This window comes from Perognathus longimembris, chromosome 5 (assembly GCF_023159225.1).
Source record: "Perognathus longimembris pacificus isolate PPM17 chromosome 5, ASM2315922v1, whole genome shotgun sequence".
Lineage (NCBI taxonomy): Eukaryota > Metazoa > Chordata > Mammalia > Rodentia > Heteromyidae > Perognathus > Perognathus longimembris.
In genome coordinates this window covers 36,810,060-36,831,659 of record NC_063165.1, presented here as the reverse complement: position 1 = coordinate 36,831,659, position 21,600 = coordinate 36,810,060, and the positions used below count along the sequence as shown (strand labels likewise).

Genomic DNA, 21,600 nt, shown 5'->3' with positions numbered 1-21,600 from the left:
GTGTGCATCCATCCAGCCATACCTTTTCTTTCTTTTACGAATCTCTTGTCAATCTGGTAAACTATTACACTGGGGAAAGTAAGGCCTCCCGGTCAGAGCCCAGTTGCAGGGAAATGATGTAAGCTTCCCACCTCCCACCAGCCCCAGCTCTGCCAATCCACCTCTACCCTGACCTGTTAATATCTCCTCCCTCCACTAGGGCCACTGGCCCCAGGCTGTGAGCCCCCAGGCTTGCCTAGCTGTGTACTACAAGGAGACAGAAAGTATTTACCAGGGGATAAGGAGTATTTAGGGTTTGAGAAAGTCATCAATTAAAAAAAAAAGTCAATGCTTTTTTCTCTTCAAAAAATAATGCTGAGTCGCAAAGCTAGTCAGTCCCTGAAACAAATATTAATTAGGATTGAAGTGAGGAATACAATTAGTAGAAGGAGACACAAGGTGTAAGGAAGTAAAGGGTGTAATACTGGGAGTTAGCAAACACAGGTTCTATTTTTCTTACACACCACCTTGGTGACCTTGGACTACTGGTTTAACCTCTCTGGTTTGAGTTAAAATTAAAAGATGAATGTAAAATCAGAGATCTCTTGTACAATTATAATTGTATGAACTGACACCATAAAAAAACAGGCAAAAAATATGACTGTGGCTGAGTGCTACTCACTCAAAAGTGCAATTCTTACATTAAGCTATTTAAGATATGATGTGACAAAATACTAGCAAATGAGAGTAGGATTAATACAAAATACATAGTGGAAAAGTTAAGAGATTTCTAGTGCTAATCCTCATTAGGAAAATTTATAGAGAATTAGGATTATGAAGATGTATGGAAGATGATTAACAGATGGATGGAAGCAAAATAAGACCTGATATTACCCCTAGACAGCATAAACTATTTACCTGGGTCAGCACTGCTCTAAATAAAGGACACAGAAGGAATAAAATGTATTTTTAATTAAGAGCCTATACCCTACTAAATACCAGCACTTTGGAGACATGCAAACTTATGGATGTACTTCACTTTCCAATGCTTATCTGGGCACACAGATAATAAATAACTATGTAGATGAACTTTCTAAGTAATACTTCCCAAACCTAGCCTGTCTTACAGTATGCCTAGACAGTATAGCCTTTTCTACCTTTCCTTTCTAACCACAGACATCTCATACTTCACCCAATGAAGGTACATACCTCACCCATGGGAGAATAGGAAGGATTAACAACAATTCTGGGCAGGACACAGGGACAATTAGAAATATTGCCAAAGGAAAAGTGAATGGCCCTAACCTACTCATTCTTTTGCCATGTAGGTAGCTTTGCCAATCTTTGTTTAGAATAAATTGAGATGACCTAATTGAACTGTCAGCTGATAAATGATTAAAGATAATTTTAAATAATAATCACTGTGATTTCAAATGTGAACAGGAGACAAAAAATTAGTAAGAATGTTAAATACCCTCATTCTTGTCAATTTATTTATGTAAGCAAAGTTTCACATTGTATATATTAAAAAAGAACAAAAATGTTAAACATTTTCTTCAGTGAATGACATTAATTTACAAATGTTAAGCTAAATGAAACAGGAAAATACCAACACATTAATTAAGAAGCATATTTTCAATGAAAGTACTTTTACCTAACATATCAAAATTTGTAAGTCAATGGATATTACTTTGTACTAATCATCACTAACTATAGCTTTTTTAAAAAATCATTTAAAGCCATATGGTCATTAAAAAAACTAATTTTTATCAGAGAAATATGATAAAGTAGCTAATGAAAGGGTTTTAAGCATAATAATACATAAGATAAAACCTGGAGAGAAAAGAGTTCAAGAAGAAAAAGTAAGAGTTCAAGAAGAAAAAGTAACAGACACTAAAATTTAATCATACCGAAGAATACTTTCTAAATGGATAATAGTATTATAAACTAAAGTATTTGACTAACCTGAATATATTTAAGAACATAATGAGTACATTAAGAACTCCAAGCTTTATAATATAATGAAAACTATATCATTATAAATGATTTATACTTATAATTTTAAAAACTAAGTGTTAAGAACTACTTGAGAAAACACATGTTTTCCAAAATGTTTTGCTGAAATAATATAGTCTAAAGATCATAACTTTGGTTTACCCTTCTTCCATTCCCAAACAACTTTCAAATGTGTACAAACAACAACAATAAAAGCAGCAATCTAGAATCTCGGGAAATAAACGATTTCTAATTGAATGTCAAGTTTTGATTCTTAATTTTAAACTCATCACCATGAAAATGTTTCCAAATGGGAAACTTTTTCTCACCTTAAATAGACTATATCATCATGACTTAACCTTGAAAAGGCTTTCCATGGCAATTATTAGTAACACCAGTCCTGAGCCTCCTTTTGGGCTGTCTGCATTTCTGCCAGCAAGGTGAGGGATGCCTGAGCACAAGAGAAGGTTCAATTCGTGCCTCATGTCTCCTGGCTCCAGTAATCATAAACTGCTAGCCCCTGAGACTCTCAGCTCCAACCAACTTCATTATAATATCACTTTCTAAAACTATCTCAACAAAATGGTATTAGTTCCCAGATATGAATATGTTTTACCTAAAGATTCCATACCAAAAACAAACTCACAATGTTGTAGGGTTTGTTCCCTTCGGGTCACGCTCTTCTAATACAATACCTGCATGAAGTTCCTTTTCCCATCCATTTAAGTTAACAGAGGTGTGAAAATTAGCCAAAAAAGTCAGATCTCCTTATTCCTAATAGCAATGGTTAAGTGATGGATGTATCATATCATCTGTAGCTATCACCTATAAAATACATCATATGTGACATTTATTTCTAGACATCACATAGGCTTTGGATCAGTGACAGAGTGCAGATTTAACTATATAAAAGTTCAATGTGCTTTGATATAACTAGACTCAAAAGAGACCTAGTATATTTTTAAGTTGCAAATCCATTCATGTTAATATCAAACCCATTGTCTTACTGATCACCTGCACAGATGCACATTGTTTTTATTATATGCTCCCTAAATATAGTATTTAATAGTTGCACAGCCTAAGTTCTGAGCTCCTAGCTCACACAGTGCATCAGGAACTTCATACTCCAGAAGCATGAAATAAGTCTAACTTTCAAGAAGTAGTAAATAATTCTCAAATAACATTAGAGGGGAGATTAACCTTATATGCCATATGTATTATTCTCTTTCATGAGTTATTCTTGGTTACTATAGTTATGTTCTCATCTCATTCTCTATACAACTCAATCATTATTTCCAGGTTATTGATTATAAATATAGCATAAGCTTTGAATCTGTCTAAGAGAATTGTTCTAAATCAAAACAACCAAGGTGAAAGCCAGAATTAAAACACAAGCCTCCAGACGGGAGGTCTAGCATAGTCTGCTAGTACACGACCCTGTCCCACTGAAACAGCTATTATAATCAACAAAGACTGTTGAGCAAGGACCAGCAGCATTCCTGCCCATTTCTATGATTCCTGAGAGCCATCATTTTTTAGTCCAGAGCAAGTATTCGGGAATCATGCAAGATTGGAATCCAGTTGACATAACTATATACAATAATGTAACATTTTTGTTGTTTGTTTTTTGTTTGGTTTTTTGTCAGTCACAGAGCTTTGACTCAGGGCCTGAGCACTGTCCCTGGCTTCTTTTTGTTCAAGGCTAACACTTTACCACTTGAGCGACAGCACCACTTCTGGCTTTTTCCATATATGTGGTGCTGAGGAATCAAACCCAGGGCTTCATGTTTGTGAGACAAGCAATCTACCACTAGGCCATATTCCCAGCCCCCTAATGTAATATTTTTTAACTTCCATTTCTTCACATATAAAATGTGGTTACAGAATATACAGGAAATCAAAAGTGATAATATTCTTAGTACTACTGGTGACAAATGAGTTACCTAAATAACAACAAATTTATAAGCTCTTTTGTATAATACGCCTTACTTTTTAATCCTGTTTCGACAGCAAAGAAAAACTGTCCAAGACTGATAAGGCAATGGGTCACAGAGCTAGGATATAAAAGATGGCATGTAAGTATCAAGCATAGTAAGAACTACTGCGTCTCTGGAGGAGAAAAAAAGTTTCAATTACAGCACTAGTTTTATTCTCAATCACCAATCATCATCTCATTTCCATTTCCATCAACTTTTTCTGTAGTGAGGTGTAGAAAGAGCCCAAGTGAGGAGACAAATGAGCAGACAATATAGTTGAGACTAAAGGAAGTAAAGGCTTCAAAGAAGTCAAGAAGGAAGTTGGTCCCAGGAAAAGAATAGTGGACAGCAGAATAGAGGAACTTAACAGAAGCCCAACAATGAGGACAGAAAAATGAAATAAGTGAACTGGGAATATGGCCTAGTGGTAGAGTGCTTGACTCACATACATGAAGTCCTGGGTTCAATTCCTCAGCAACACATATATAGAAAAAGTCAAAAGTGGTGCTATGGCTCAAGTGTTCACAGAGTGCTAGCCCTGAGCAAAAAGAAGCCAAGGGCAGTACTCAGGTCCTGAGTCCAAACCCCAGAACTGGCAAAAAAAGAAAAAGAAAAAGTAATAAGCTACTAAAAGGGGGGAAAGATGGTAAGAGACTTGGTCTTTTACAAAAAACAAGGTTGTAATTGTTAAATTGTATACAGTGTATAAGAGAATAAAAGGAAAAAATAGCAAAAATCTAGTAATGGCAATGTAACTGAGGGAAAAATGTGACCATTTTAGTCAGCCATCATTGATGATCTGACACAGGCACATTAAAAAAAAAAAAAATTGCCTCTGAAAATACCAGAGTCCCCCAAAACACCCCTCTTAACTACTGGGCTATAATTCTATTACTTTAGCAATCTTAAATCATATACTCATACAACATTATTTGTAAGTTCCTTTGAGTAATTCTGTGGGATTTTAATCCACATTATTTTCTTCTATGTCTTCGGCTAAACCTAAAGGCTTTTTGTTTCCTTCCTATCCATTTAAACAGATTGGCAGAGTCACATAGCAGAATTAGGCTGCTTTCTTTATGTTCTTAAAATTTCTGCAGCTATCACTATTATAGAGCACGATTGACCCCAACACACACACACACACACACACACACACACACACACACACACACACCATTAGTTACTCAGCTGTGGTGTATGGTTTCTCCATTCCTATGGTGTTTTTTTTTTCTTTTTCTCAAATGCCAGCACCTGAAACATATTGTTGTATTTTGAAATGCTAACAGGAAGATTAGTTGAAAGTTTTCAAGGGGGAAGTTCTCAGACTCAAACCTTCACAATCTCCTTTGCCACTTTAACTGCTCTAGAATCCATCTCCCAATCCATGTCTTTAGATCACCAGAAATGGTAAGGATTTAGTGGATTACTGATTTACCTCACTGACAAAAAGCTGGGGAAATTAAAAAGGATTTCTTTGGGTTGAGTCTAGTTTAGAGTCTTATGCCTGGTATCCAGTTGTGAAACAAAAGATATGTCCCATGATGACTTAAAACTAGCTCAGGGGACATTGTTTATCTATTGTATAACTTCCTTGTCAGAGGAACCCTTTCACATTGGTTAACTGCTACTATTAGAACTGCTATAGGCCAAACACAAACTATCCAACAAGAGTGCTAAAGGATGTACTAAATTATCAGGAAGTCTTTAAGATGAGATAATTCCCTTGTTAGAATTATATGGCTCAAGTGGTAGAGTGCTAGTCTTAAGCAAAAAGAAGCTCAAGCCCCAGGATTGGCAAGAAAAAAACGAAAAAAGGTATAGAATTTCCCTAAGTTCTTAAGAATTTACATTATTTTTACTTTCACTAAAATCAACTTTGCATTAAAAAATAAGATAAACACCATCAAACGATGTCTCATGTTTCTGTTGCAGTATTTCAAAAGTCCAAATGACTTTCCGGGTGAAGGTTAAATGGTAAAAATGAAAATAACTAGATAAAACATATCACCCCTAATTCTGGCAACGTAAGATATATTCTTTCTAAGCTATATTATTTTATCCAGCTTGGTATTAAATTCTCATACTCATGCATTAGTGGATATGTTGATTAGTAGATAATATGTAATTTTTATTAAAATAAAGAAACACTACCCATAATCATCACACACCACTGACATTTTTTTATTTATAGTGTTTTGTATGTCCCAGACTCTGTCACATATATAGAAACTACACCATTAGGTTGTGTTCTATGTTCAATTTTTACCCCACTCATTTTATTCACTTACATTTGAGAAAAAAAAGCAGCATTTACTTATGTTATCAAAAGTACTAATGAACATTATTATAATGGTTGAATTTAGATGTGCACATATATTTTTACACTGAAACTGGGAAACTCTGGTACAGAGAAATGAAGCATCTTGAGCCAAGTTACATGGTTTAGAGAGGCAAACTGGAATTTGAACCTAAAGATGTGATTCCAGATCTCATGCCTGTAACTAAATTGCTTCTCTGATAGCAATATATGCCATATCCCTCCTCTCTCTCTCTCTTATATCTCATTCCAAAAACATTAGCTCCTGGCTTGCCTCCAACAAAATATGGCTACTCAATCCAGACTAGCCTTCTTACTGATCCTCCTTCCTATACCTCAGTCCTTCCATTACATTCTTCTGCCCCTAAATTCCAGATTCCTTCCTTCACTTTGTGATCTGTTATTCATACAGCTCTCACCTATCCATTCTGTACTCACTCCTTTTTCTCTACCCCCTCTAAGCCTAACCATCTCGGAAGATCTGGTTTATGTTCCCTTTCCTTAGAAAGCTAACCAGCACCAGCTTTGACTCACTCAAGTCGCTCAGCTGCTCAAGACACTGGAATAGAAAGCAATAAGGTGTTTCTATATGAATAAGAAGGAAAAGAAATAAGTTTTTTAAAGAGTGAGGATAATGTCTGTCAGTGACATACATTAGGAAAACAATGTTATTTTTTGGCTGTTTTTTATTTTTATTTTAATTTTTTGCCAGCTTGCTGTAAAACAATTACTGAAGGCAGAGATTCTGCACATAATAAGTGCAGTATGCTAAGGCATGTACAGGTGATGGAAGGGATGGATGAACTGCAAATTATAACTAAGCAATTTAATTTGTAAATTTTATTTCTTCCAAGGAGGTTGTTAATTCCCACAGCAAGAGCCATCAGTTTCCAACTCTTTGTTGGTCTTCAACTAGTGAAGGTGAAATGAGTAAGTGATTTAGGGTAAGTAAATATTAGATACTTTGATATAACATTTTCTAAAGGAAATAGTTGCAGGAGAAAAAAGAAAGAGAATAGCAATTTTGGTAATAGTAATTTATGGCCTTGAAACTTGGGGGGGGGGGGGGTTGGTTCTTATATAAAACAGCACTACCAAAAAAAAAAAAAAGAACAATTTAAACTTTTGTTTTCAAAAATTTTACAGATGAGTAAGTCTTCATTAGCTTCTCAAGTTATTTTATTTTTTTACCATTTGATGTGTAAGGAAATAGCCTATCTACCTTATCATTAATAACTAGTCTGTTCTCCAATCTCCAATACTATTCTCTCTCACTTTCTACTTTCCAAGTAAAACATTTTGTCAGCAGCAACTATTATCTTTTTCTTCCTTCCTACTGTTTCCTTAGCCACTACAAAATGACTCTGCATATACACTAATTGTCTCCACGTCGATAACTGAAATAATGGTCTATGCCCTCACCTACTGTTTTCTACAGTTTGATTATCAATTGGACATTCTCTCCACATCTCCCTCCTGTTTCCATGGTCAGTTGTCAGACTGGGTACTGTTAATACCAGCTGACCACTCAAATTTGTTCTTATATTCTCCTCTGCATCTTTATCTTCCAAAAGTCAATAATTCTTAACATTTCGACTAAAACAAAGAAGTCCTCAAAAAAGACCTTCTTGCTTATCAGGTTTTAGTATAGTCAAAAGGAATAATTCTCACTCTGCTCCATTCTTCTCCCTTTAAACAAGTATGTCAATTTGAATTAAAATGACTGTATACTTAATTATTGGATGTATACTGCCCTCCATAGAATACTAGGATACAAGCTGTGATCCCAGGCATCCAGCAATGAGTTTTCACACAGGAATATTAGAATGAATGAGCTGAACAAGTTAAGTGGACAACCATTAACTTTAATTTTAAAAGTACGTAGAAATAAAGGAAAAAACCTGTCATGTAAGCAAATTGACTTAGGTGATAAAAATAAACCAACTGAAAATTAGATGAATGACATTCAGAAGTACTAAAGGTATTGTATTATAATTACCATTTATCCTGAGGATTAAAATGATTGGCTAATTTTGTTTCTAAACAAAGCAACTCCATAAAAATTAGCTCCAAAAAGTGAAAGCTGAAGACTGTTCTTTAGAATCATTCAACTACCCAAGTTCAAACAGATATTAGACTATTAACATACTAAAATTTTTTGTTTATGGTGCTAGAGATTGAAACCAGGATTTGAACTTGCTAATAAGCAAGTGTTCTACCACTGGGCTGGAATTCTAAGTTTCTAGAGTAAATATTTATTAAACCTGAACTTAAGATTTTAAAATTACTCATAATGAATCCATTTACTCTTGAAATGATAAACTCATCATTAATTACTAAAATGTCCTACACTGTTGGTAATAAGAGGTAAATCATTCATGCTACTTCTCCTCATTCATAAGAAATTAAGCTGAATTGCAAGGTTCTTTCCAACCCATACTCATTGTTTTTTGTTTGTTTGTTTTCTTTTTTTTTTTTTTTTTGCCAGTCCTGGGCCTTGGACTCAGGGCCTGAGCACTGTCCCTGGCTTCTTCTCGCTCAAGGCTAGCACTCTGCCGCTTGAGCCACAGCACCGCTTCTGGCGGTTTTCTGTATATGTGGTGCTGGGGAATCGAACCTAGGGCCTCGTGTATCCGAGGCAGGCACTCTTGCCACTAGGCCATATCCCCAGCCCTGTTTGTTTTCTTGAGGTAGGAGGGTTCTTTGCTGCTCCTTTTCCAATTTTTTTGAAAGTTTAAAATTTATACCATGAAACCTAACACAGAAATACCCCAATTAATCAGGCAGTCTACTTATATGACTTTTAACTATTCAAAATACAAGACTGTAAATGCTAAAAATAAAATAAAATAAACTGAAAATCTTCCATATGGCCAATATTTGTTTTGATTTAAACTCACCTGATCCCAATATTTAAGGCAGGCCTGTAAACTTCCCAACATGTTGAATCAAAACTGTAATCCTAGTTGCAAGTACATCATAATTCTTTCAGTATGTAATGGCAAATCATATAACTAGGCTCCTAAACGCTTTGAGGAGAGTCAAATGATAAGAAAAGGAAAATAGGAACAATATTCAATCAAATAGTATTCTCAAAAGAACAGCATGACACAGTGTTACAGTACAGCAAAGAGCAAAACACATCTCCATAGATTATGCCCACGTAATTCTATCAATCCTTACTGCAACAGGACCATTTTACATATTTATAAAAACAAAATCAACAAAAGGGTAAAATTATCTCTGTTAAAATCTATCAAGAAAATAAATTATTGGAAAGCTTAAAATTTACTGTTGTTAAAGTAAAAAATTCTGAAGCCAGACACTAGTGGCTCAAATCTGTAATTCATGAGACTGAGATCTAAGGATTACAAATCATACTCCGTCCAGAAAGACAAATCCCAATTTACATGCAAAATAATGGTGTGGCTTAAGTAGAACACTAGCCATAAGCAGAAAAGGTAAGAGAAGGCCCTGAGTACAAGTACTAGAAAACTAGATAGATAGAAAGATGGATGGATACATACATACATACATACATACATACATACATACATACATACATAGATGCATAGATACATAGATAGATGTTCTAGAATTAGACAAATGATCTGGAATTAGACACTAAACATAATCTAACTGCAATATTATCTCTTCAGCAATGAAACATTAACATTAACATTAACGTAGGAATAGGACCTTATTTATAAGCCAAGAGCTTGAAAACAGAATACTCCTTTGACAATAACTGAATTTACAACTAAAAGTTATCTTAAAATTAGTACTAATTGTGTGGCACTTAGTAGCTGTGGATGTTCAACGTGGTTACTTAATTGGCCAACTAGGACTCATATACATAAAACATAACTTCAACTGTTTTGTTTTGTTTTGTTTTGTTTTGGTCAGTCCTGGGGCTTGGACTCAGGGCTTGAGCACTCTCCCTGGCTTCTTTTTGCTCAAGGCTAGCACTCTACCTCTTGAGACACAGCACTACTTCTGGATTTTTCTGTTTATGTGGTGCTGAGGAATCAAACCCAGGACTTCGTGCATGCTAGGCAGGCACTCTACCACTAAAGCACATTCCCAGACCACCTTCAATATTTTTATAGAAAAAAAATATTTTTAAAACATGGATTTAAACTAATTACATGGCTCAAACAAAAGAGAAAAATATTAGCTTTAAAAAACAGTTCTATGTATGTATGTATGCTAAAAATACTTAAGGTAAAAATTGCAATTATTTTTCAAATATTTCAAAAATGTTGCAAAATTTGTAACATTTAGAAAACAGTTCTATATATGGTATTTATGTACACTAAACATACTTAAGGTAAAAACTGCACAATTACTTTCAATATTTCAAAAGTAATTTTGCAATATTAAGCACTTGCCTACAGAGAATATTTAATATATTTCTTTTCTTTTTAAGGTAACAGCTCATAATTTTGTTCACTTTTTAATTTAAATTTTATTGTAAAGGTGATATAGAGGGATTACAGTTACTTAAGTCAGGTAATGAGTACATTTCTTTTGAACATTGTTAGCTTCCTCCTCATTTTCTCTCACTTTTTCCTTTCCTAACACCTCTTCCCCCACCCAAGTTGTAAAGTTCATTTCCAACATAGTGTCTACTGAGTATCACTGCTGAATTGGTTCACCCTTTGTCATAAACACGTTTCTGTGATTCCCCTTCCCCTCCTCAAATCAGATAAACTTATATACAAGACAGAGTACAGAAATCAAAAACAGTGACAAAAGGAAATAAGCCAAAGTTAAAATATGTCTATCAGATAACCATCATCAACAACAAAAAATTAGCCAACTATCTCATACCCTTAACAATTAAGAAATGATTGCTTTTGCCTAAATCTTTAATATATTTGAAAGTTAGATTGTTTTTTTAAGGGCTGGGAATATGGTCTAGTGGCAAGAGTGCTTGCCTTGAATACATGAAGTCCTGGGTTCAATTCCCCAGCTTCACATATACAGAAAGCAGCCAGAAGTGACGCTGTGGCTCAAGTGGCAGAGTGCTAGCCTTAAGCAAAAAAAGAAGCCAGGGACAGTGCTCAGGCCCGGAGTCCAAGGCCCAGACTGGTGCAAAAAAAAAAAAAAGATTGTTTTTTTAAAAAAGTATTTTACTTATCTTCTATATATCACTATAAGCAATAGTAGTGTATAAAGGTAATCTAAATTCTACTAAAAATTTTAATGGTGCTATTAATAACATAGCATAATTCTTTTCTAAAAACACATGGTAACTATACCTTAGAGGACATAGTATATGATTAAAAATGAGATGTAATAAATTGCGTAAATTCTGCCCTGTTGCTTACAGCTAAGTGATGTATTTTATATTTAACTCAATCCTTACCTTAAATTCCTGTTGGTAAAATAAAAAAAAACTAAATAAATAAAAATTGGGTACAATAGGTAAAAACTAAAAACATCACCAGCTCATACCCATCACAGAGGAAACCAATTAGCAAACTATTAATTATAATTTGGCATATGATTCTATGCTCAAAGCTACTTTTTAAAAATCTCTCCTTAATTCTACAATTATTACTATCTAGTATATGCTAAGCATTGTTACTCCCTGAAGATAGAATGAAGAAATAGGAGACTTTACTTAGACTTGATAGATATATGGTGCAAATGAAAGATCACCGAAGGGGAATCATTAAAGACTGGCCTGCATTTCCAAAAAGGATTCACATGAAATAAAGAAAAATCACTCCTTTCCTAGGATACAGAGGAGAAAAAGGTCTTACTTTTTTTTATGTAATAATAAGTATATAACAGGTGTAATCATTCATAAAAGCTCAATAATGTGAAAACATGATTAACAATGTTTTAAGAAAAAGCTATCAGCTTCATTTAAGAATTAGAAACTTTGCTTTTGCTTCTAGTAAAATATAGATTGTCTTAATGCAAAACTCATTCAAGAATTCATTTGCAAATAACTAAAGGACTTAATCTCAAAAAAGAAATCAGGATGATTTTAGGTTTCCCATGTTTAAACATTTATTTGGAAATTGCAGAAGACTCCAATCACGAAATTTACTCTTATTTAACATACTGGCTACTTAATATTTTTAAATTTTAGGACAGTTCCTGCTAACATACCTATAATACAACATATTTTTAGTAAACTTAGTTACTGATAATAAAACAAGTTTAAAACAATTGATATCCATTATTTTACAAGTCTCACATGGAAACCTCTTTGGAATCTGCAAGAAAATAAGGTACATCATTAAAATATATTTTGTTATAGGTGCTCACATAAGATAACAATTTGAGTATTTAAAAGACATAGGGCAGGCTGGGAATATGGCCTAGTGGCAAGAGTGCTTGACTCCCATACATGAAGTCCTGGGTTCGATTCCCCAGCACAACATATATAGAAAACAGCCAGAAGTGGTGCTGTGGCTCAAGTGGCAGAGTGCCGTGAGCAAAAAGAAGCCAGGGACAGTGCTCAGGCCGAGTCCAAGGCCCAGGACTGGCAAATAAATAAATAAATAAATAAATAAATAAATAAATAAATAAATAAGACATAAGGCAATGTCGGAGTATGATAGTAACGACAGTCATTTTTTCAATTAAGAAAAAAATTCTGTGCATTTAAGACTTATCTTCTGTCTAAAATGCTATAGCAACAGAAGCAATATTTCTAAAAATCAGATAGACAACATAAACTCTAGCAGACAAGATTCATTATTTTTCATTTAAAATAAGATGATAGGATTTATTTTGATTACATTAGTTTTCATAATTTTCTATATCTGAAATTATATGTCAAGTTATCAATATATAGGCAATCTAGATTATCTATATAATGTCTTAAGTAACTCAATTTTTTACATATGTGTGCCATTACTGGGGATTGAATTCAGGGCCTGGGCACTGTCCCTGAGCTTTTATGTTCAAAGTTAGTGCTCTACCATTTGAACCACAGCTCCACGGGCAGTTGTTTTGGTGATTAGCTGAGATAAGAATCTCACAAACTTTCCTGCCCTGGATGGCTTTGAATCATAATAATCAGATCCCAGCCTTCTCAGTAGTCAGAATTATATACATGAGCCAGTTACTGAGTAACTCAATTTTTACACTTAAAAACGTAGTGGATTTTAAAATCTGTTGTGCTGATTTAAAATGAACTTCTTAAGGACAATCCAAAGTTATAGGGATGGTGGAAATCTACTGCTACACACACACACACACACACACACACACACACACACACACACACACACACACACACACACACAAAGATGTTCCAGAACTGACTTGTGTTCCTAAAACTAGATTTTTTTAAGCCAATAGGAAATGTTAGTAACACTAAAGACACGCAATCCACGGGGGTGGGGTTTGGGGGGGGGGGGGAGACAGCTCTATCTATCCCTGACTAAAAGCCCAGTGTGAAAACTGGGGAAGAGTAAACTCATATAAACAATGAGGATTAAACTCTTTTAACTTTCTCTCTCTGGTAATAAAAGAGGCACCCGAAACATAGGTTAAGTGTCTACATAAAAAGAAGCATAAAGAAATCTGCTTGAATGGGAGGGATTGCAGAGCATCCATCAACATTTGTTTGAAAAGACCTGCCAGGCTCTCAGGAGTTACTCTTAAATAATGTGACCCTTTCCGGATAGGACAATAAGGAGACAGATTAGACCCTTCAAGAAGTGATTCATTCTTGGTTGCATGTCGAGAGGAGATCTGATGTAAAGCTATAAAGCTTGGATCCTGTGTGTTTGCTTAAGCATTTGGGCAGCTCTCTCTGTGACCCTGTAAGTAACGAGTGGGTGTAAGGCATCGAGTCTCAGAAAAGTGACTACAGGGACTCCAAGCTGAAGCTGAGAGATAAAACATGCAATGGTCCCAAGCATGCTCTCAAACAACGGCACCAGCTTTTCTCTTCATGTCTGATTGGAGAACAAATCCCAGTACATCATCTCTACTGGTCCTTTGCAAGACCTATCATCTGACTTCAATTTTGAAAAAAATACTTTTTCTTTTTTGAGGAAACTTTTAAACTAAAGCAGTAATCAAAAACAAAAGCAAATTTTAAAAGAAAAGCAGCCCACCTTAATGACATCAGAGCAAACACAATCTGAAAGCAAGAAGAGAACGTATACCTTCCACACAAGCAGTTCTCAGCATGTGTAATATTCTTACCCAGACATGAGGGCTGGAGGATAGAACTAGGAACTAGTTCTAAAATCTTTTTCGGGGGGGGGGGGGAAGGGGGGCCGCGGGGATCAATATTTAAGCAACCATCTATCTCCATATCTCTGATGCCCTCAAAATCAACCCCATCCTGATTTGAAAGCTGCCTCCTATACTCCAATGTCTACCGCTGTCTTGCATTTCAAGAGATGGGGGAAACATCAAGGAAACATGGTAAGCAAGGGACAAGCCCATTCTCAGAGCCACGGGGACTCCCCTCATTAGTTCACTGCTAACCTTTGGACTGGCTGGCTTCCTAAGGAGGAAGGGCCTCTCCTAGAACCCAATGTGCTGTTCTTCTCCCTCCTTCCTGCAGATGGAGTCAGACAGAGAAAGAGCCAGCTCTGGAGCCAGGAGCCCCCTCTGCTCTCTAAGCAGACAGGCAGGAAAATGAAGCCACAGAAAGCCTTGCGCTTCTGGAAAAGGAGAAAGAAGCCAAATGCAGATGCTACTGTTTTTTAATTATTGTAAGATTCTAACCTGGCTATTAGTATGTGATATTTTCTATATACAGGAAATCTAATGAGAAATGGTTTCTAATAACTTTACCTGCTGACAAATGAAGTTTAAACACCCTCTCTTCCAGAGTCTAGTCTGTCCCCACAGCCTAGAAGGCGGGGTGGTAAAATGTCCCCTCCTGAATGAATTTATGTTCGAGTTGCTTTCCGTCTGTAGCTCCTCGCTGTTGCCTGGAAACAGGAAACCCTTCCCACCTACATGTTTCCTGACTACTCCCCCCATGTCTCCCTCTTACAGTGTGCAAGGAATATACCTGGCCATGCTTCTAGGCACAGTTTATCTTAAAGAAGACCTGATTCTTACAAAAAAATATAGCAATGGCAGAAAATTATCATTTAACTGCTTGGAGAGAACAACAGCTAGTTAAACAAATCAGTACTGAAATTTAAAATTGCTTAAGCAATAGAACCCATAACACAGCCTTACCAAAGCATTTAAAAATAGTGAATGTTAGACACACATTCACTACACAAACGTGTCAAATAAAAACAAGTTTTTGTACTTCTATACCTCACTGATATTTCTATAACACTACTTTCTTGGTATAAAAGAGAACTCTCTTAACAGCCCATGACTGAACCATCACTGTTATCTGTGTCCCCTTATTTCAACACCCACAGCACATCAGTTGCTAAGCCTTTAGGAGTCTGAGGATCTACCTGTCACTCACATGATCTTTCCTTTGCTTCTGCTGAACTTCAAGTGTTAATTTTCATTCAAGATAATCACCCCAATAAGACCTACTTCTCCTGTAATGAATTACTTAGAAAATACCATGTACCAAGAACCTCGGAAGCCTTTGTAACCATCTTTTCTCACTATGCTTACTCAGTTTTCACTTATACCTAACAGTCCATGAAGCAGGCATAACTATTATCTCACTTCTAGATAAGAATGACAAGATTTAAAGAGATTAAGCAAGATGCCCAAAATCATGCATCCTTAACTTAATGTATGTGGTAAGGTCTTCCCCTAGGAAGATAGCACAACTACATGTTCAAATCCTTCCTTCTGTTTTCACTTGGTTATTTCAACCAATTTAAAACCAAAAGGTATCTTTATTTGCCACTACCTGTTACAAGGTGCTTCATAATCATACCAATGGTCTAATACAATGGTCCCTCCCACCTCTTTAGAGTGGTGTTAGCATTTCATTTTTCTGTTTTAATTAATAAGGTTTATGGTAGTATATTTTAGTGCCTTTTAGAGAGGCAACATAAAAAGTAAGTATCTTCAGGCTGAGGATACGGCTGAGTGGTACAGTATTTGTCTAGCTTGCATAGGCTTTAGCTTTGATCATCTGCCCCTGAAGATAAATTAATAAATAGCTTTTATTGTGATTCAATGTTTATAAAGAGCTTTAAGGAAAAAATAAAACCCAAAGTTTTGGACAGTTCCTTCTAGCAAAAGACTGATGAAGACCCTAATGTCTTAAGTTACTAGAAACAATTACTAGATAGACAGCTAAATCAATTAATAGTTTGATCTTCATGAAAAATGATGATCTATACTTTAAAAGGAACCAAAGTCAGACAGTAGCAAAAATCAGTGAAAGAGTAGAAATACATCAGTAAATTTGAATTACATATTTATTCAACTTAAGACTGTCCACTTAATTGTTTTGTTCATAACTGTATAATCTTTTCAAGTTTTCGCATTTATATTCAAATAACAAACAAGCTAAACTATACATTATACAACGATTTCTACAAGAAAACTGAAAACACTGTCTCCATGTCATCAATTAATTTAATCATAAATTAAAATGATTAGTTGCTGAGTACTTTCAAGTAACTTATTTTCTAGGTAATAAGTCCATAAGCCAATTGCTAGTAGTTCATGCGCATAATTTTTCCAACTCTAGAGGATGCTGAGATTTGAAGATCATGGTTCAACAAAGCTAAACTAAGCAGATAAATCTAAGAAACACTCATCTCCAATTAATCAGCAAAAAGCCTGTAGTAGAGGTATAGTTCAGGTGGTAGAGCACAGGTTTTAAGCAAAAAAGCTGAGCAAGAGAGCAAGGTACTGAGGTCAAGCCCCAGCACACAGACACACACAAACACACAGTCAATTAATTATCTATCCAACAAAATGTAGGCAGTGTTTTGATTCTTAAATACATTTTAAAAATCACTTACATTTGTAGCAACAAAAATCACAAATAGCCATTAAGTTTAACTAACAGCATCAGGGCTAGGTTCTAATTACAGCATTAAAGTTTATGAACCACCTCAAGTACAGCATTTCACTGAGGTTACCTGAACCTTTTCTACAAACCTTTTCCCTTTCTACAATGACAAACACTAGCAATCCTAATTACCAACAGTCCATTGTGAGAAATCAAATGAGAATATAGATGGGAAAGTAATACATACAACATTTGGTGTCATTATGTTTTTATTCTTTTCCAAACTAACTTTGTTTCCTTAGTCTGCATCACTTTTTTGTTCCCTCATCATATTTTAGATTGTGAGACATACATACATACATACATACATAAAAGTTTTAGTACTAGCATCCTCACCATTTCTAGCATAAATGCCTCATTTATATATAAAGAAAACTTGATAAATTAATGCCGATTAAAACTTTTTAGACAATACATTATCCAAAGACTACCTATTAAAAGTATCCAATTAAGTTAGTATAATGACCAATAATAAATTAAAAGTTATAATACTGTAATATTGTAAATTTTTTTTAAGTATTAGTCTCACTTGTATTGTGCTGGTTGGCTCCAAAATCCTGGGCTCAAGTAATCGTCTTACCTTATTCAGTGTTCCAAGTAGTGGGAGTAAAGGTGCATAGAACTATACATGGTAAAGATATGATTTTTATTTAAGCACTGTGTCCGCCATGGAAATTCCAAGTATCTAAAACCTCAAAACTAAAAAATAATGGCTAGATGACATGCTGTTTTAATAAAAATTAATGCCATAACTATCATTATTCTGTGCTTCTTTAACAATACAGATATTTCCATCCTTATCAGATAATCATCATGGACAGCAAATGTTGTATTTTTGACAGGAACTGACATACTTTAAAATGGCAATTCTTTTCCTAAGTGAAAACTTATGACACTCAGTGCCAAATATAATACAAAAATTATCTTATTTACCAAAAAAGTAATAGAATCAAGTGAACACTAGGTAACTGTCTATAAGTATCAGAAACAAAATGAAAGAATGTCTAATCTTAACTGGCATTTTAAATATTGTCTAAGTTTATAAATGCCTCATAATTTGGTGCACAAAATAGTCTATGTCTTCATAAAGCGGTAAAAGAGAAGAAAAGTAGACAGTAGGGTAATGGAAGATTTTGCTATTTTTTAACTGAAATTACACAGCTAGAAAACAGTGAAAAATTATTAGAAGAAACTTAATCATCAAGTTCATTGAGACAAAAATGTTACAATGGACTTGGTTATGCCATAAGAGTTGATAAGGATAGAAACTGCTTTCATTTACTTGGCAGTTTACTAGTGGATTTACATGAGTTACTGCAATATACCTTCCATTTTATCCTCAATTTTTTTAAGTCTGAAACAATTCTAATGGAGAGTGGTCAGAAGCTTTGGTGTCAAACCTATGTGGACACAGAGACAATAGCAACTATTGTACTACCCCACTAACCCAGAAAAGTCCACTTGAGTTGGCTGACATTGCCCTCTATAGCACTAAGTCACTCCTTCTGAGAATTTTTTTTTTTTTAAATCTGGAAAGTCAACACAGAAAAAGGAGTCAAGGGCTGGGGAATATAGCCTAGTGGCAAGAGTGCCTGCCTCGGATACACGAGGCCCTAGGTTCGATTCCCCAGCACCACATATACAGAAAACGGCCAGAAGCGGCGCTGTGGCTCAAGTGGCAGAGTGCTAGCCTTGAGCGGGAAGAAGCCAGGGACAGTGCTCAGGCCCTGAGTCCAAGGCCCAGGACTGGCCAAAAAAAAGGAGTCAAGAATTATTCTTCACCATTCAGCTTCATCTACTCTAATAATGGTGACCGAAAAGCTACTCTTAACTATTATTGGATATGTTCCAAATTTATTTCATTAAGATAAAGTGAATAATTTCTTTATCTCACTTCAGCAAATAATGAGCATTTATTGTTATACATAACACTGAGCTAGGTTCAGGAGTATCAAAATATGTGACATGATCCTTATGCTTCATAATTTCCAAAGAATTATATAACTTTAATAGCCAATCATTTGTAAAATTAGGTCTTCAAAAATACTTGTCTCTTGGGGCTGGGGATATAGCCTAGTGGCAAGAGTGCCTGCCTCGGATACACGAGGCCCTAGGTTCGATTCCCCAGCACCACATATACAGAAAACGGCCAGAAGCGGTGCTGTGGCTCAAGTGGCAGAGTGCTAGCCTTGAGCGGGAAGAAGCCAGGGACAGTGCTCAGGCCCTGAGTCCAAGGCCCAGGACTGGCCAAAAAAAAAAAAAAAAAAAAAATACTTGTCTCCATTAAACTTAACTTACTTGATTCTTTTCTAATGTTCTTCAGATTTAACCCATGTATATATTAAAGTATTATAATCATTAGAACACTGAGAAATGGTTGAACTAATATAGGTTACTTATGTGATTTCATTCCCAGAATGATTTAAGACTGAATATAATATTAGCATTGTCTTTACTTGATTAATCTGTTTGTTGCTAAGTTAAGATTCAAAACCTGTTGTAGCAAATTTACTAAAACTTTTAAATAGGTTAGAAAACAAATAAATGTAATTGCAGAGCCATAGTAAACTGAAGGCACAAACTGATTTTAAAAACAAAATTAACAAAATAGTGGGCTGGTGATGACATTACTTACTGGAGGTTGTTTTGGTTGCTTTACATTCTTTAAAATGAGTCCTTTACTTTAACAACAGAGGTAAATCAGTGTGTTTAAAGAAAAAGATTAGCTTTCTTTGCACATTTTAGTAGATAATTTTTATTTGAATGGTTGATTATTTAAATGCTACTTAAAAATCAGCTTGTTTACATACTTGTATATTAAACGCTGAAATGATTACACCATATGGATGTTAATTTTAGCATTTTTCTAAAAGAATTTATAAACATAGTAATGATTCAAAAGTTACAAAAAATAAAGCAACATGTTAAGAGTTTGATTATGTAACATCTAGACATATGGCTAACTAATATTCATTGCTTTCACATCAATTCACATCAATTTCACATCAAATTCAGCCATTTTTTGGTTTCTGTAAATAATAACAATCTTAGTAAAACAGGCTTTTACTTAATAGGCACTAGTTTTCTCAAAACAAAGTTATTAGAAGTTTTGTAAATTTTAATTTATTAGCTCATTTTAATGTGAGCAAAAGTTGGGAGAAAGTAAGAGAATCAAGTTCAAGCCCCAGAATTGGCACAAAAAAATACACACATACATACTTACACACATGCATACATAAATGCAACAAACTCATTGTGATTCATTTCTTAGAACTAAAGAAAGGATTATCTGAACAATACAGTTCAGCAGCATTCAGGAGACACTGTGAGATGTGCTTATGAGCACATAGTGATTCTGTTCAGGAATAATTGTATCACCCAAAGTACCTTAAAGAAGGCAGTGTACTTTCAGAGTAATATTTCCAGTCTATTAGTCCAAGATGACATAATTTCACATAACCTTTACATTCTCTTTCATATTATGTAGTTAAATGATTTCTTCATAAAATAAACACACTATCAGAGAAAGCAAATGTCCAGAACAGAATGGCAAGTAGGAGAGACTTCATCAATCGTTATCTAGTTAATGAATTTTGCTCAGTAGATAAAAGTACATGTGCACATACATCACATGCGTACACACACACACACACACACACACACACACACACACACACACACACGGGGGATGAGGGAACCAAACACTGAGCAGAAAAAAAAAATGGACAAAAATAAATCACTGTAGTAAGAAACACAGAGGTAGACCAAACACAACTTCCCTGAAAATTCTGCTAATTTGGTTATATTTGAGAAGTCAGAAGTAAAACTGGTGATCAAATATTTGCTTTTGCAATGAATTTCAACAACTAGAACAACAAAATTAGTAGGTTTCAGGGAATAAGATACCGAGAAACTGTCAAGAGCAGTTCTTAGGAGTTTAGGTTTATTGTAAAAAAGTTATGAGATAATGTGAGTAAAATTAAGATCATATAGTTCTCGATACACTGGACCTAATTTGTTAGTTAAGAGCTAATGTCATTATAATTATGAAATTTCATCCTTACAATACAGCAGAGTAGCATTTTTACCAGAGTAGTGGTAGAAAATTGAAGCTTAAACACAGGCATCAAGTAACCAGCTATAACATAGTTAAGTGGCAATGAATCAAGATTTAGATACTGCAGCTCTCTGTATGAGATTAGATCTATCGTGCTTGCATCAGACATGTATTTTACATGTACTTCAAAATCTTCTGGATAGATATAAAAAGAATCTTGAATCCTGGAAATGGCTACAGAAAGTTTAAAAATGAAAAATATTATTGCTTGCACTAAATGACTCTGAATAGATAGGAGGACGCTAATGAAAGAATACCACTGAAGAATGAA

At 34.8% G+C, this 21,600-nt stretch overlaps 1 protein-coding gene across 9 annotated transcripts in view; it reads right to left on the bottom strand.

Moving 5' to 3' along the window:
• Positions 1 to 21,600, bottom strand: part of Bbx (BBX high mobility group box domain containing) — a 224,176-nt gene that overhangs the window by 160,206 nt on the left and 42,370 nt on the right. The window contains exon 1 of one of the 9 annotated variants that reach the window (XM_048346549.1): positions 3,964 to 3,987. The exons of 7 other annotated variants lie outside the window; for them this stretch is intronic. The gene's annotated coding sequence lies outside the window, so the exon portion shown is untranslated. Of the gene's footprint in view, positions 1 to 22; positions 93 to 3,963; positions 3,988 to 21,600 lie in introns of those variants that run through there. One more of the 9 variants, XM_048346551.1, reaches the window with a different exon arrangement.